Source organism: Acipenser ruthenus, chromosome 10, assembly GCF_902713425.1.
Source record: "Acipenser ruthenus chromosome 10, fAciRut3.2 maternal haplotype, whole genome shotgun sequence".
NCBI lineage: Eukaryota > Metazoa > Chordata > Actinopteri > Acipenseriformes > Acipenseridae > Acipenser > Acipenser ruthenus.
This window is the reverse complement of record NC_081198.1, coordinates 50,622,308-50,638,530: the sequence shown is the minus strand read 5'-3', so window position 1 is coordinate 50,638,530 and position 16,223 is coordinate 50,622,308. Positions and strand designations below refer to the sequence as shown.

Genomic DNA, 16,223 nt, shown 5'->3' with positions numbered 1-16,223 from the left:
AAACAAGCAGGGAGAGGGGGAGGGGGGGGGGTTAGAGACCATTCTAATGAACTAGCTAATAATAATTGCAAAACAAGCCCCAGATACTTCACACTCTGTTGTCTTCCGAGGCAATTGCATTCAGTCATAATTGTGTAACAATTGTCACTCACTGGGAAAATAGTTCCAATTACAGACATTAACACGTCGAGGAATTAGCCTTCCATCCATAAATTACCCTTGAGCCCCTGTGTAAAGACGAATTATTATCTGATTCGATGGCTAATAGAAGCAGCAAAACAGTGATAAATTACTTCCAAATCAGATAAAATCAAGCATGACATCGTTTAATTAATTTCAGGCATTTTTCTGTGATTATTCCTATCCCAGGCAGAAAACAGCATACTTTTATTATTATTTATTTCTTAGCAGACGCCCTTATCCAGGGCAACTTAAAATTGTTACAAGATATCACATTATACATTATTTCACATTATACAAATATCACATTATTTTTACATACAATTACCCATTTTTTTACTGGAGCAATCTAGGTAAAGTACCTTGCTCAAGGGTACCTCAGCAGTGTCGTCCATTGGGGATTGAACCCACAACCCTCCAGTCAAGAGTCCAGAGCCCTAACCACTACTCCACACTGCTGCCCACTTTTAGAGCCGTTTAATGTTTCTTAACTTTCAATCTCTGCCTCTGCCTCTGCCTCTGCCTCTGCCTCTGCCTCGCACAGTATCTACAGAGATAGCATCCCCCACCTGATTGAGGTCTTCCCTTTTCGGCTCTCGATAGCCGGTAATGTAGTAATCCATCTTCCAGTCCAACTCCCATTGAGACCGTTCTTCCTGGAAAGGCACATAAGAGTCAAGCGAGAAGATTAGGTAACGGGGGAAGACCGTTTGGTTCACGGCTTTACCTTGGTGCTTACGAAAGTTGAGGGGCAATGGAACTGGCACATGCCCATCAGAGCTTCCCCTCACAGTCCTGTAAGCGAGCAAGTGAGGCTCAGTCCTATCTGAGTCTCTCTCAAGCACAGCAACGGGGGTCATGAAGCACACTCTACTGCTCCTCCAGAAGAGGCGAACGAATGGACGCCATGTGTGACAGGGTTTAGTTTTACCACTCTGGAGACATTTCATGAGAACTTTATGACCAAGTACATGAGTAATACAATAAAAAAATGACTGGGTTAGGGCAAGAGACACAGAGACAAACAGCTGAAACCTAAGCTGGTAGGCAGTTACTAGAACGGATGTGATTGTACAGACCTAGCACAGCGTTCAGAATGAATTGCTGTCTGTATTATTTAATATTCCTACAGTAAACTGTGATCTAAACACCCTTTAGCTTTCCCCATGTTAGAACAGGAATATGAGATCATGGGCAGTGTTATTTAAATCTGCTGCTGCTGCTGCTTAGATCATTAAAATAGACCACATTAGTTTTAACTTTGTCATGAAGTACAGTAGGTGTTTGCAAAAGAAGGGTCTCTTAGAGACAGGTGTCATGCAGATTAAACCCATGCTCTCTGCTCAAGCTTGCAGTCATGCTATGATCCAAGGCTGAGTCTGTGGAATACCAACAGGTGTGCTGAAGGACGCTCAGCAGGAGAAATTGCCCTCATCAGCTCCAAACTCAACCAGTGCCCCAGCATAGTGTCGGAGGGGTTCTGCACTATTGGATCGTTTGCCCCTTGTGTCATAAACAGTTGGCTTTAATCTCCCAGGTCGCAGTTACAGTCTGAGATGTCACGTCTCTGATGTTCTCTAAGGTCATGCTTTCTTCAACATCTTCTACTCGTTTTGCAGCCCCCTCACAGCCCTGCTGATATGCTCCAATACTCTTTTAACAGTTTGTTATGGATTGGCTGTGCTGGGAATGAGACTCAGGATCTCAACACTAAGACCTTTGCTTTAAGCAGTGGATCAAATTGCATCTGAAACGCTTGTACAATGAATACTGATTCCATTAACCCTTGTGAACTTTACTCACTGAACTATATTTAGTGCATCACGAGGAACAGTGGTGGTTGTTTAATTGTGTAATACCAGCTACTACCTGTTTCATGTCTGTTCTGTTTGGACTTGTCATTGGAGCTGAGTGGTGTTTTAATTTCCTTCAGGACCAGGTTCATTCTCAATGCTGATGCTTTACTTCTTTAGCAGACGCCCAACACTTTCAAGCTGCTTTTGAAAAATTACTCCCTTTCCCCATCTTTTCCACAGGGACTGACTGCATTGCTCAAAGTCAAGGACAGTTAGCAGTTTTTGCAGTGTGTATTAATATTCAAGTGTTTGTGCTCATCTGAACGGGCTGTCACTGTGCTTTCTCCCTGGTCAACGGAAGTGACCCTTGCTCATTAAGTGCTGGTAAATTGCTGAGGAGGGCGACAGGCAGCAAGAGATGGACTGTAATTACTCTTTGTCAGTCAGGTTGAAGGGCAGCCCGAGCTCCATTAGCAAGGCCTTGCTAACAGGAGATCTGTTCTGCTAATTAGAAAACAGAATCTAGCAATGCTATTAGCTCTAAAACCCCTAGCATGCAACAGCAGAGATGGTCTATACATGGTAAGGACCCCCCCCCCCCCTCCCACACACACACATTTCCATATATATATATATATATATATATATATATATATATATATATATATAGTGTGTGATTTTTTTATTCATGTCTTTCAACACCTTGAGTATGCAATTTTAATAGATGACATTCCAACCTGTTTCTCACAGCCACTCATGTGACTGCCTAAATATTAGGGTTGTTAACAGTTTCAAAGTTTGAACATGTACGCTTGCCACGTGTGGAATGTTTACAATGTAATTGTTATATGCATACCAAAAACAGATGTTAGCTTTAGTGTTAACTCAGTAGTATGTGTACAGTGTAAGACCATTTATTTCAATATGTCATATTCAATATTCCTTTACCATATTCATATGAAATTATGTACACATGCAGTCTTATACACAAATACATGTTGCAGAAATGTAAAGCCTCTTATGATGGCTTTTCTGATTGGTTACAAGCATGTTAAAGCCTAAACGTTTAGGGAATGAAATGGGAAACGTACACCCCTACTGATGTGACAGAACATCTAAAACTCACCGACACTTCATTAGGACTGCCTCCCACCCACCTATAGTAATATCGTGTCCATCCCACACTGGACAGTCAGCAAGGCATGGAGTCAACAAGATGCCTGGAGGTGTCTTGCATAACTGCGGCTCAGCCAGTAACAGGGTCAATGAGGTAGTCAGTGGACTGCTACCATCAAAGCACAGTTCATATTCACCCCACAGCTTGCTCAATTGGATCACTGTAGACTGTGCTGGCCAAGGAAGAATGTTGGAGAATGTTGTACTCTTGGAAAGAAAACAGATTTGACAGCACTTAAGGCTAAAAGCCTCTGATTATCAATAGACAAAGAGCTGCAGTCATAGACAAACATGCACATGTAACAAGGGCTGCAGTCCACATGCAACTACTGGGGCTGCAAGCAAGTGCCTTAACCACAGTACAAACTGATCTAAACTGTATCACCAAAAGAGGGCAGTATCGTTAGCAAGCGTCCTCAACAAAACACACCCCAATCTCCAGGCCCTTAACACAACACACCCCAATCTCCAGGCCCTTAACACAACACACCCCAATCTCCAGGCCTTTAACACGACACACCCCAGTCTCCAGGCCCTTAACACAACACACCCCAATCTCCAGGCCCTTAACACAACACACCCCAATCTCCAGGCCCTTAACACAACACACCCCAATCCATGACTTTAACACAACACACCCCAATCTCCAGGTCCTTAACACAACACACCCCAATCCATGACCTTAACACAACACACCCCAATCTCCAGGCCCTTAACACAACACACCCCAATCTCCAAGCCCTTAACACAACACACCCCAATCCATGACCTTAACACAACACACCCCAATCTCCAGGTCCTTAACACAACACACCCCAATCCATGACCTTAACACAACACACCCCAATCTCCAGGCCCTTAACACAACACACCCCAATCCCAATCTCAATGTCTGCTGTGCTAAAAAAGCTGGGCTTCACATCGTTTGTTATTCAACTCAGTCAGCAGCCAGAGGTAGTTCCTTACACCCTAGAGGGTCTGGTTCAGTGGTGCCCTGCACCCACACTATACCAGTCAAAGAATGGAAGAATCTGGAATTACCTCCAGCCACAGCCTTAACAGAACCCTATAAACTTGAATCAGTTAATTCAGGCACGTGATTCCCAAATTATAGCTTCAGTAAGCTTTGTTAGTTCATCAAATGAACTAATTCTTTCAGGAACACTGGATTATATAATATATATTCACAATCTTTCATGCAGCCTTGGTATTTGACCTGTCCCGTAGTCGGTCACTGAATAAATAAATTAGAAAGATGTGTATACTAGCGCTAAAAAAAAAAGTTCACAAAGTTTTCTCAACCCGGGGTGCCTTGTCCTGGGAAGAAAATGTGTCAAAAAAGTACCGTTCCAGCCATTCCATCCTCCCCACAGTCACTTAGTTTTGTGGGTTTGGAGAGGGTCCAAGTCTCAGCACATGGGGGTAATTTGGTAAACCAGTTATTGCGAAGAGAAGCACATTGGATATTCACCCTACAAACACTGGAACCATTTGGACTGAATCAAGATGTTAATCTATCTAATTTAAGATGTAGACTACATTTCTATTTAATTATAAGGGGCAAATGGATTACTGTGAAATATGGCCATCTATATATTTGTATGAATACAGTTGCAAATGTTGTAAATTCCGATCCTGTTTTTTGATCTTTGTTTTTTTGTTTTACTATACTGATTAAAGTCATTCATGCTTTCCAATTGATGAGTGAAATTGGACCTCATTAATATAGAATAGCTAATATAATCTTAGCTTCTGTACACCAATCAATAAAAACTTTGTTTTGTTGAAACGTTGATTGTGGACCTGGATTTTTGGGAGTTGCTGTCTTTTTCCTTTCTGTGCCTTTATGGCTGGAATGGTACTTTTTTGATTTTATATATATATATATAAAATCTGATGGTGCTCTAATGTGATGGTGGTTAATATCAAGTCTGACTAACTCAGGCTCTGTGCACATTACAAAACTAATGCCACTGTGGGGAACTGAACTAATGCCAGACCTACAAGGCTCTAGCACAGCACAGCACAGCACAGCACAGCACAACACAGCACAGCACAGCACAGCACAGCACAACACAACACAACACAGCACAGCACAGCACAGCGCAGCGCAGCGCAGCACAGCACAGCACAGCACAGCACAACACAGCACAGCACAGCGCAGCACAGCACAGCACAGCACAGCACAGCACAGCACAACACAACACAGCACAGCGCAGCGCAGCACAGCACAGCACAGCACAGCACAGCACAACACAACACAGCGCAGCGCAGCGCAGCACAGCACAGCACAGCACAGCACAGCACAGCACAGCACAGCACAGCACACACACGGGGACTTCTCACTGACTCTCACTATATTTTTATTTACTATTTCCAACTCCAGTCAGAAAAAACTCCACACAGGGTGAAAGTTGACAACAAACTAAATATTTTGGCACTTTTTTTTTTTAAAGGCATATTTAGTTCTTAAAAAGGTGTTTTACAAAGTGGGGACTTCCCCACAACGTCATTTTTTCAGGGAGTTACTATCTTTGTGGGGACATTTTCTCAAATTTTGTCCCCACATTGATAGTAATACATGTCCACACACACACACGCACATAGCTGTATTTAGTACTGTATTTAATGTTTTTTTAAAGGATCTTTATGTACAGGTTTGGGTTTGCATATTCAAGCAGATTATATATTGATTGAAACAGGAAGGAGAGGACTATGGATTGGTAATTGTTTGTATTTTTAAAAATGTACAGGTATTGAAATCCTGCTGCATTGTCTGTTATATATTTTCATTCTTTTTACAGAATCTGAGCTTTACTTACAACTATGAAAATACATATTATATTCTGATCTTTTTATTATATTTATTTTTTGTTTGTTTTATGTGAAGGAGTAAATAAATGAATGCCTTTGTTTATTGAAACAGTCTGACAGTTTGATGCCCTGTACAAAACCAGCTGTCACTGTATAGCTTTGTTGCAAGAAATACTTGTTTAGGTGTTGTGATTCCCAACCGTATAAGTGGCAGGGGTAGGAAAGATAATTTTAAAATCAGAAAATGTGAGAAACTTGAGTTTGTTGGACCATTGTCCATTGAACAATAACATATACACACCGAGAAAAAAGCAGTTTTTCTGTTTAATAAAATAAACTGTCATCTACTGATGAAACACTGAGCATTCACCCGAGAGACGGCAGTACTTGCCATGGTGCGTGCAGCTCTTCTTCTGATGAAACACTGAGCATTCACCCCAGAGACGGCAGTACTTGCCATGGTGCGTGCAGCTCTTCTTCTGATGAAACACTGAGCATTCACCCCAGAGACGGCAGTACTTGCCATGGTGCGTGCAGCTCTTCTTCTGATGAAACACTGAGCATTCACCCCAGAGACGGCAGTACTTGCCATGGTGCGTGCAGCTCTTCTTCTGATGAAACACTGAGCATTCACCCCAGAGACGGCAGTACTTGCCATGGTGCGTGCAGCTCTTCTTCTGATGAAACACTGAGCATTCACCCCAGAGACGGCAGTACTTGCCATGGTGCGTGCAGCTCTTCTTCTGATGAAACACTGAGCATTCACCCCAGAGACGGCAGTACTTGCCATGGTGCGTGCAGCTCTTCTTCTGATGAAACACTGAGCATTCACCCCAGAGACGGCAGTACTTGCCATGGTGCGTGCAGCTCTTCTTCTGATGAAACACTGAGCATTCACCCCAGAGACGGCAGTACTTGCCATGGTGCGTGCAGCTCTTCTTCTGATGAAACACTGAGCATTCACCCCAGAGACGGCAGTACTTGCCATGGTGCGTGCAGCTCTTCTTCTGATGAAACACTGAGCATTCACCCCAGAGACGGCAGTACTTGCCATGGTGCGTGCAGCTCTTCTTCTGATGAAACACTGAGCATTCACCCCAGAGACGGCAGTACTTGCCATGGTGCGTGCAGCTCTTCTTCTGATGAAACACTGAGCATTCACCCCAGAGACGGCAGTACTTGCCATGGTGCGTGCAGCTCTTCTTCTGATGAAACACTGAGCATTCACCCCAGAGACGGCAGTACTTGCCATGGTGCGTGCAGCTCTTCTTCTGATGAAACACTGAGCATTCACCCCAGAGACGGCAGTACTTGCCATGGTGCGTGCAGCTCTTCTTCTGATGAAACACTGAGCATTCACCCCAGAGACGGCAGTACTTGCCATGGTGCATGCAGCTCTTCTTCTGATGAAACACTGAGCATTCACCCCAGAGACGGCAGTACTTGCCATGGTGCGTGAAGCTCTTCTTCTGTCAGAAGCCTGGTTGGAGTATAATCGTCATTTCTCAGCTAGATAAAAAGCAAAATGAAAGAGGTTAGCAAAGAGGTCAAACACAACATTTACACAAAGCACTGACAAAACCACAAAGAAGTGCCTTATCTTTGTCAGACTATTGTGCTTTCAATCTTTAATTTACAGTGCAGAAATATTATCAGTTGAGTACATTTTGGCTTGTAAAATGCGCTCTCTGTTTTTAATGTCCTTGATACTGAAGCATTGTTTAGAGAGCTTGCTTTAGCTTCTAATAAAGTATGCCCTGCATGCATGAATTAATTGAAAAGGGAAAAAAGGATGACAGCATTTCAGGAAACAAAATTAGCAACGTTACAACGACAATCGATGAATTTATGTAAAAGCACCTCAAGGCGTTGTACATATCTGAGAGGCCGCAGAAAACCATTAATCTGACGGAAACTGTGCCTCTACCAAAACAAAGCAGTCCTTGTACACAGATCTACATGTATTTATAGACACACATAGATCCGGGCAGCAGTGTGGAGTAGTGGTTAGGGCTCTGGACTCTTGACCGGAGAGTTGTGGGTTCAATCCCCAGTGGGGGACACTGCTGTTGTACCCTTGAGCAAGGTACTTTACCTAGATTGCTCCAGTAAAAAAAACAACTGTATAAAATGGGTCATTGTATGTAAAATATTGTGATATCTGTATAATGTGAAATAATGTATAATGTGATATCTTGTAACAATTGTAAGTCGCCCTGGGTAAGGGCGTCTGCTAAGAAAATAAATAATAATAATAATTACATGTATTCCTTGATATACACAGATCTACATGTGTTCATAGATATACACAGATCTACATGTATTCATAGATACACACAGATCCAAATGACATCAACCAAAACATTTGTCACAAGCTGATTACTTTATAGGCACTGTGGGAGTAACAATTTGTCACGCTGCATGGAGAAATAACAGCACTAAGACTGGGGTAACATGCTTGCTTCCTTTATTGTTTTAACAGCATCATTATGCTGGACTGGACAACTTCATGCTAACCAACAATTATTTAGAGGGCTAAGTGGACAGCCACAACTCTTATAACAGCAAACATGAATCTGAACAAGAAGAATACATTATTTGTAAGAAACGAGTTACATGTAGATGCTCTTCAGAGTCAGTGTTTCTCGCTGGTTTTGTAACATTGGCAGGTTTAGTGTTCATTCATGAAAGGCTGGGGTCCATGCTACCTAAATCATTCCTGGTAGATATGCATGGCTCTCTCCCTGCGTTCAGTGTTTGGGTTACTGAGTGCATTGACTGATGCTTCTCAGCAATCAGACTGATCTGCCGCTGCGTCCATAGGTTCATACAAGGTCTACTGCATTCTGTTGAATTTATGGGGGTTCAGTTATTTCCTGTGGGGTTCAAGGCAAGACGCGGCAGAAGAGGAGAAGAAAAACAATAACTCACCTGTGGCACAGGGACCACCCATGTCCGGCTGTCAGCCTTAGCTTGTACAAACTGTGCAGCACAACCTGCAGATCAAATACACATCAACACATCGAAATAACCCAACTCATTTTTCCGCTACACTGGATAAAAGAATACATGATGAACTGAAAGAGTATAATGTGGAATACGATGAAGACAATAAAAGAAATCCCAGCATTCTAATGGTTCAATTCAACCTGTAAAGGGTTAAGGAAAACATCTAAATCAAAGTGAAAGGCTCCCACAATCAGACACGTTTTCTTACTATTCCATATTACTTGTCTAATATGTTTGGTGACTGCTTTATTCTGCAGTGTATCTTTTGTAACATTTCTGCCTTCCCAGTTTGTTTAGATCCTCGAAACGGAGGCTTCCTGCAGTCATAGTATGAGTCACATCAGCACACCCCTAGCTACAGCTGCAAAGAGTTTATTAATGTTGCTATCTCCAAGATCTGTTATACTGCTCAGTAAGCAAAACAGAAACCTTATTTTGATTTATTTTATATTTTTTTACAGAAGTGGTGTTTTCATTTCATGTTTTCCTATGTGACCAGTTCAAAAAGTCTCTGAGTCTATATTTTTGGAAGTTAATGACAGAGTAAAATTTGACCCCTTTTCATATCCTTGTAGTTTTTGTAGTGTACAGACAGCTTTTGTATAACACTGCCCTCAACTCTAACACTAATTGGATCTTCAAAGCTTTTAGCCCATGAGTCTGATGTGCACCTCTTTTCCTACACGGAACAAAGCTTTTCTATCAGACGCATTTTCCTAGTATTTCATTGCTTTCCTTCCTTATATCCGATTATGTGTGTTCGGTATAATGCTCTGTTGTTTTTTTTCTGCTTCGGTCATTGATTACTCTAGTCAGTAATTATTCCAGCAAAAAAAGAAAAGCTTCTGAAAAAAGACTGTGAGATGCATATTAGCGTTGCACTGTGTGCACTGAAACCCACAGGTTGAAGCATTGTGCACCGAAACCTGTGAAGCATGGATATGCTTCCCAAACTTACTTTAGAAAACGATGATAGGATACTAAAGCGCTTAGACATTGGGAAAATCTAGATGATAGAGGAAAGGAAAAAAAGAAGGATGACATGTCCATTTATTAATGTGGTGCACATTCTGCATACAAACTGAAAGTTTGGGAAATGTACTTTTGGGGTCTGTGACTCTGTGTACTTCCAAATGCATTCTCAGTTAAGCTATTTGCTGGTTGTTGAGTGTGCATCTCTACACATAACAAATAGTGCAGGACTGTGTTCTTTAGCATGCTACCCGCATTTTGAGAATTTATTTTCTGACAAACATTTATGTCATCCTTGTGGGTGTCTTTTCGTATCAAGCTGTACAGAAAAGAAAAGAAAAAGTTTCCATGGAAACCAATTTAAAGAAAAGGTATCAGTAGGGAAATGAAATTTCTTATGCTTGATGGAAACTGTATCTGGCTTTTAGTGAATACTGTAGCTACTGTTGATGGACAAGGAGTGGTAAGTAACAAGTGCATTTTGACACAAAACTTTCTTTCTTTTGAAAATGTGTAAAGTTCTTGTCTGCAGAAGTGATCCTTTGTGCGTTGAACATACAGCTTGGCTGTAAAGTAAACACAAGAACAATGTTTTATGTTTAAAAGTGTAACCTTGGATTTTGTGATTTATAAGACATTCATCAGCTGCACACAGTTGGAGGAGTCAGAACCACTCAGTTGCTCGACAAGGAACATGGTATTAGCTTGATCTTAACAGTATATTGGAATAAAAATGGACAGAACTTTCAACTGTTTGCTGTTTGAGCTCTTGATTTCTCAACAGAAGAAAGCTAAACTAAAAAAAAATTCTATATATTTTACTCAAAGAGTTAAAACGCATGGCCAAATGCCAACATATTTCATTTTTATTTTTGAAAAATTATTATCTTCCACTCATTTAAATTCTCACTACCTTCTTTATCAGTGTAAAGACATGGTACATTAATTTTTTTCCAGCTCTTTGTAAAATAAGATTTTTTTTTTTTTTACAGAAAAAAATCCATTAAGTCTATCTTAATTAGTAGAGCAGGGATACAATAGTGCCCTTGGAAAGGTTACTGGGGATAGGGGATGTAAAAAAAAGAATACTGGTCTTGGCGTTCTCAATGGGATTTCTATTGAAGGAACTGATATTGCAGACTAACGCCATCATTATGGGCTTCTAATAAATAGACCTCAAGGGATGAGAGTGGCATTACACATGAATCCCCTGGTCTACAAGCTACTATTCTTGTCTAATTAATAGACTTTGTCAAAGGGACACACAGTGTTCATCTGTAACAGCAGGAACTGTTAGTATTGCTTTGAACGTCTCCATTTGTTTTTATTATTATTATTTATTTCTTCTTATTATTTATTTCTTAGCAGACGCCCTTATCCAGGGCGACTTACGATCGTAAGCAAATACATTTCAAGTGTTACAATACAAGTAATACAATAAGAGCAAGAAATACAATAACTTTTGTTCAAGCAAAGTACAAGTATGACAAACCACAATTCAATAATACAGCAGATAATAGTGATAGTTACATCAGGATATGATTAAATACAAAGTACTACAGGTTAAACACTTGGCAGATTACAGTATTCTGAAGTACAGGATTAAATGCAGTAAAATAGGGGGCAGATAAGAGCAAAATAAAGCACATTTAAATGAAGGGTGATAATGTCCCAGGATACAAACAGAGGAGTTCTACAGGTGCTGTTTGAAGAGGTGAGTCTTAAGGAGGCGCCGGAATGTGGTCAGGGACTGGGCAGTCCTGACATCTGTAGGAAGGTCATTCCACCACTGTGGAGCAAGGGTGGAGAAGGAGCGGGCTCTGGAGGCAGGGGAGCGTAGCGGAGGTAGAGCTAGTCTTCTAGTGCAGGCGGAGCCTGCCCAACCTGTTACAAGCTGGCGGAACCCCCAAAAAGCACAGTTTAAATACATCCAGAACTTCAAAACTTTTACTACTGTTTATTAACCTGGAAAACTGGGAAATAAATTATTTGCACCAATTTTCAGTTGTTTTTTTTGTTGTTTTGTTTTGTTTTAATAAACAATGATAAAATCCAATTTTCATATAAATTAAAATAAGCCATATACAGATGTTGGCCTCCAGAACTTGCAACACTCGAATAGGTTTTAACTCTGGTAGGATAGCAGATGGACGGACAGTCAGATGGATAGACTATGCAAGCCCATGTTCATGCTCATACTGACCTTTGATCTAGGGACGCTTGTGGCTCTGAAGTGATCTCTTACTGACCCATGCCAGATGGGTTTGACCGGCATTCTCCAAGTTGGGCCTCTTTCACCTGCAGCAATGAGATTCATCAGGTTGGTCATTTCAGGGCATGCATATATGTGATTTATTACAACTGGCAATGGCTCCACATCCCAGATGTAGATCCATTCCTCTGTGAAGCTGTACAATAAACCAGTATCTACTGCATGAAGAGAGGGACTGGGTGAGCCCGCGGGGTAGTAAAGGTCACTCTGTTGCTTTCAGGACTGTATAAATGTTTGAAGAGATAAATGACTGATGAGTCCTGCAGCTACTCCTTCAAACAATCAGAGTCGCTGTGCCTCGGGCCACTTCAGATATCCTTCTTCTACTGCACATGGGGCTTCCTCCCTGTCAGTATCAAAGCCATCGTCAATTTACAACAAACCATCTCTGACAGACCCTGGGCCTTTTTTTATTATTGTCCTATAGACAGTAGGATTGACTGGCATTGAAATTGCATTTAACAAAAAAAAAAGGAAAATACAATATAATATTAGACTCTATAGTCCCAATCTCTTGATTTTTGAAGCCCATTGTGAGGATAGGGAAATGCTTCAAACAAGTTGTTAGCATATTTTAATACAGATCATTTTTGAAAGCAGATCTCCCAAGTCTCTGCTGAGTTGAGAAATTAAGAGAAGGGTTAGCTGCAAGCTGAAGACTACACAATCAAAACACTGACATGGAATGTGGTCAATGAATTTCATTTTTATTACTTGTTTTCGGACAGGAAAATTGATTGGAGATTAAGGGGTTTAAAAGGCACCACAGAAGACTACAAACAAACAAATTAACTAAACCTTATATAACTTTGCCATAGCAAAAGCATAGCAAAGCGTAATAAGGCATAGTGAAAGCATAGTGAAAGCGTTCTAAAGCCCAGAGAGCATATTAAACAAAACAGCAAACTATGGTAAATGCACAGTATTATCATGGGGGAAAAGTATGGGAAAACCGTGCAAATGGGAACTAACTAACTTTATAAACAAAACACCCCCAGCCACTTGAAATACTATACTTTGAGTATGTTTTTAAGGCAAACAAAATTGCCAATTCATTACCCCAGATAATGTGTATGGGAGAGATAATGGAGTGTGAGAGGGCTTTACCTGAACGTGGGAAGCCTCCTGGGGATTCTGCAACAGCTTGCAGGCCGCCCTGTGCACTTCCACCAAGCGAGACAGAAACACCCAATTAGCCATAAACAAACACATTAGCGCCCGCACCAGGCTACCACACGCAGGCTCACTCGGGCAGCATCCCCATCAGCTGCACTTCCAGTCCCCTCTGCTACTTACTGCTGTGGTTCCATTTCTAAACAGAGCGAGAGGCTCAGCGAGGGGGCTGCAGCGCTGGGCATACCGTCATGGCATGTTAATGAAGCACTGACTGTACAATGGCGTTCACTCTGGCGCGATGTGGGGAGAATTCACAGTACATAATTAGATTCTACAACATGGTGGTCATCTAATCGGCTCATGTTTAGAGCAGGCGCTTCGCAGAAGCATCTGTCTGTAGCCCGTTATTGCCACTTGTTTTATGAATTCCTTCAACGAAATCTGTTATACAGCGGTGGAAGACTTGTGAGTCATCATAGTCAAACAAAGAAAGTCGGATCTAAGTTCTGGTTCAAAACTGATTCTATTATATAACTTCTGATCTTGAGAATTGTTTTGATTTAATTCCTAATTCTGTTACACAGCATGTCCATTCTACCTGAACCTCATCACTTGGTTATGCTTGTTGCCTGGTTACCAGCTGTATCACAGCTTAGAAAAAATGGATGTTGTACCATATTAGTTTATAATAAATAGAAAATCAATTTTAAGTCAACCAAACATAAAAAAAACATGTGATACAGCAGGTCACTGCATGGCCTTGCTACAATCTACCACATCTACCTCATATCTCTCTTTAGGAATAAAGGCTGGTTCACACTGGGCATACGATTCATACGAACGCATCACCTTGAGGATTGTCTTGTGTTCTCTTTTATGTCAGGCCTGCAACGAGGAACAAAGGAGAGGGTCTGGAGCCGATACGACTCGGTTGAGAAAGTTCTGAAGGGTGCTTTGCTACGCGAACAATATGATGAAACTCGTTACAAAACAAGATATAAAGTTCTCTTTACATCTCAGTGGATTTGCAGTGGCAGGTCTGGCATCTGGTATACTGATAGAAAAGGAGAATGAAAGCACAGAGGCTCTTGTTTTGAGCTAAAAAGTTTGATAAATATATTCTGCTGCAAACTGATGTCCTGTTTAATATGGTTTTAAGGCTGTCAAAATGGAGCACTAGCTATTAAAATATTGTGTTTTCTTCCAGTTCAGCTGAAACATGATTGCGAGAGACCAGCACTTTTGTGGTTAAATAAGGAACGGGGTGTCCCTGCCCATACTGCCAGAGCCACACCGTGGACTGGGAGAGCAGACAGCGCTGGAGGAGTTGCGGAGGAATAGAGAAAGTGATTTCGTTTAGGGCTGTTCCATTAACTTGATTAATGGCCTAATTACTGGCAGTAAACACTGCTGCTAGATGAAAAGATAAACAATGCCCAAAGAAACTTTTGCTTTCTGAAGATTCTGTGCCAGAGCACGTCTGTCAGGGATCACAGAGCTTGGACTGTCTGCAGTCTGTTTGTGTGTGTGTGTATGAGAGAGAGAGAGAGAGAGAGAGAGAGAGAGAGAGAGAGAGAGAGAGAGAGAGAGAGAGAGAGAGAGAGAGAGAGAGAGAGAGAGAGAGAGAGAGAGAGAGAGACAGAGGTGTTGCATTGAAGTATTTATAAATTATACTGTATAGTATAGACAACATAATAAAGTTTAAAAGAAATGTGATAAACACCTTTGGGGAATTAAGACTATATTGAAGCTTCTGAAAAAAATAAACTTATCTTGTTTCATTACTACTAGAGGAATCAATCAGAATTAGATGCAGACAGAATATATTTCAGTAAAACAAATGTGCATTATGTGCATTCTAGCAAAAGTGCAGTACAAACAAAAACGAAAAAGAGAAGAGAAGACATGGGGAGGATGTGTCAGACCTTGGGAAACCTGTTGGCACAATTACACCGATGAAGGCACTAGCCTGAAACATTTCCCTACTTTCTTTTTCTTTCTGTATGTCAGAATTCGTGACCGAGAGTAATTTCAGCAGTGACATACTCAAAGGTATCCATGCTTTATTGCTTTGGTTCATGTTACTGCAGTCCAGGTAATTTCATTATGAAGGGAGGCGAGGGAAGAAGATGTCAGGTTTGAATAAGATAAGGCTGTCAGATCAGCCACAGTCCCACAGTGAGATCACTCCATAAACAAATAAGAGTCGCTTAGCAAAGAGGCATGAGTGCACACAAAACACTAAGAGCATAATAACAAGGACTGTGGAACCACAGGCAGGCAACAAGAACAACTGGAAAATCAGGCTCTTCACTTAATCAGCTCCAGAACTGGGATCTACCCCAATAATAACAGCACCTTCATTCACTTCATGAATTGATGAATTAATAACAAGGGCCACTCCATTAGCGCTGGACTGCCAGGTTCATTAGTGTACATTAATATTTTTTAGAACACGCCTCCTGTGGGGGTTGCACTTATACCCTCCAATCAAAAACAAGCAGATTCATAGTACCAGGTCTGTTTTCACTGTTGGAATTCCCTGTCACTCAGCGACAACGACCAATAATAAAACACACTTTACTTGCTCTATGGAAATCGGAGCCCTCACCTGCTTACCTGCTGTAAGTGAAGTCGTTAGGTATTTTGAACTGGACTGTACTGCACATCTCCTAGCACTGTTAAACGTTTGAAAGCTGTGCAGATTTTGTAATAAAACCGATGCATATGTTCTCTGCTTCAATCCAGGGCCGGTTTTATTAATTTAGGCACCAACACAAGTGCAGCCCCCCCACCTTTCACCTCATACTGTGTAAGAATGCTGTGCTTCCGCTTTCATAAAGTCAGCAAACGTCATGATCAATTAGCCAACCAGTCACAGGGAACAG

The 16,223-nt window shown here is 41.4% G+C and overlaps 1 long non-coding RNA gene across 1 annotated transcript; it reads right to left on the bottom strand.

The window, feature by feature from the left end:
- Positions 1 to 10,861: 10,861 nt before the first annotated feature.
- LOC117403204 (uncharacterized) lies at positions 10,862 to 13,531 on the bottom strand. Its single transcript, XR_004544538.3, has 3 exons — positions 13,327 to 13,531; positions 12,151 to 12,245; positions 10,862 to 11,841 (listed from the first exon to the last, which is right to left on the bottom strand). It is a non-coding gene; the product is annotated as an uncharacterized LOC117403204 (long non-coding RNA).
- Positions 13,532 to 16,223: the final 2,692 nt, after the last annotated feature.